The sequence below is a fragment of the Terrapene carolina genome, unplaced genomic scaffold (genome assembly GCF_002925995.2).
Source record: "Terrapene carolina triunguis isolate 2854851 unplaced genomic scaffold, T_m_triunguis-2.0 Scaffold58, whole genome shotgun sequence".
NCBI lineage: Eukaryota > Metazoa > Chordata > Testudines > Emydidae > Terrapene > Terrapene triunguis.
Window position 1 is genome coordinate 59,569,649 of NW_020664409.1, and position 2,208 is coordinate 59,571,856.

Genomic DNA, 2,208 nt, shown 5'->3' on the forward strand with positions numbered 1-2,208 from the left:
TAGCTGTCCCAGTGCTGTGTAGTCTAACACTTTTAATTTGCTTACCAGGTCCACTACCAATGTTTGCATTCATATCTCCCATTATCAAAATCATATCTTGATCAGGACTCTCATCTACAATGCTGTCTAGCTGTTGATAAAATCTGACCTTCTCTGCTGCTTCTGTTGGTGCATAAGAGCAGATCACATTTATGCAGTTTACTATAGGCAGTAGTAAACCTTGCTATGACAATCTGTTCAGACACCAGTTTTGAGCTGTTCAATGTTCTCTTGTCCATTTCTGTCGCAACCTCATCCCTATGCTTCGCTTGTCCACTTGAATGTCCAGAATAAAAGAAAGTATAATTTCCAACTGTGAACTCTCCCCAGCCAGTGTGTCTTGTGTATGGCAGCAAAGAAACTTGTAACTTCCTTAATTCCTCTGAAACTAGCTCAGTCTGGCCTGGAACTAATAGAATTCTAATATTCAAACTCACAATACATGTAATATGTTTAGTCATTATCTGAAATCCATGACCATTTCCATTTGCTAGGTTTGATAGACTTGTTTCAAAATCCATATAAGTCGGTCTGTCTGGCTGTCCTGTTTTATGACAAGTATGTTTTGGATGTTATAGCTTGTTAGGCCAATCTGCTTTATCCAGCTCATGGGAATGCCATGTCATACCTGTTCCTAGCATGTCGGTAGGCTATCAGCAGTTCCACCCTAGTTTGCTTGTTCTCCATGGATAACAAGCTTGGACTGCTGGGATCTGAAATCATTTTTTTTCTTTGTCCTAGACATCTGGATAACTGCTTACTGCTATGTTGTTTATAAAATTAATAGAAAACCACATGCTGAGCATTTATAGTATGCCTGGCAACTAGCCTGGCATTGAGTTGGCTCAGAAATGGCAGAGAACAAAGGTGAGCTTTATGCCACCTTTTCAGTATCTCCCACATTGTATTACTCCTCATCTACACCTGAGGATTTAGCTTATGATGAGCTCACATGAGTGTCTATTAAATACCACTGTAAATTGGCTTTCAAAAGTTTGAATGTGGATGCAAATTGTGTTAACCTATTTTAAACAATGTTAGTTTTCTTAACATGCTTGTAGTATGGTCAGTGCTTCTATTGCAAGACTTTTTCTGATTATGGCTCTGTTGTGCTAAATTGCAATTAAATGAAGATTTTAAACATCACTTTCCATGCTATTGAAATGTTCAACGTTTCATATGTCTTTTCTTCTAATAGTCCACAATCCTATTTAAAGAATCTAGGGTGCTTTCTAGGGGCCCACTAACAATCAAAGCTAGATGAGAAGAGGTATTAAATGCCTGAGTAGTGAATCAAGTAACCCCCTTTCTTCAGATCTCTTCCTATTTCTGAAGTCATGTCAGGTTCATGGCTCTCTCCTAAAAGCGAATACCCAAGGTTTCCAGACAGCTTTATGATTCCATGAAGATTTACAAGATCTGCCTATACACTACGCTTTGAATCCTGCTTTGTTGAAACTAAACTCTCTTTCTCTCTCCCCACCTTATGTTACTGTTTTTCAATACATATATTGTGGTACAAGCTCATCTTACAGGCTTATTGCAGGTTGTGAACTGTCTCTAGCTCAGGAACATCTTTTATTATGTTGGTATTTTGGTTCATTTTAATTTATATAGCATATGTCATGTAAACTGTTAATCTGTGTATTTTAATTGAGTGCCTTGAGGACTGGTAAATTACACACAGACACTTGACAAAACATGCAGAGAAAAAACAAATACAATGTGAAAAAGTGATATGGAAGCAAACTTGTCTTTAAGTTTCTGTGTAACGTGCTGCGTAGTTACTCACCTCAGTCATTACAGTATTCACTTTTTAAGAAACAGACAGGCCAAGAGAAACCTGAATCAATCCACCTTAAATGATGCACAGTTAAGATGTGTAGAGAAAGCCATTTAGGCCAGAGCGGCATATCCTGTATGAGAAGCTCAGAGCATAGAAGTGTAGGCATAGCATGTGCTCATACCGATGGGGCATAGGGAGAGCTGCTGTTCACACTGACTTGATGCATCCCACACTCCCCAGAGTGGGTACACAGCTCTCCCTATAGGCACCTGCTATGATGCCTCAGACAATTTTGTTCCCCAAACTCAATTTGGATCCAACTCAATCCTCCATCTGCCTCAGCCTCCCCCACCCACTGATCTACCTGCCTCAGCCACCTTCTT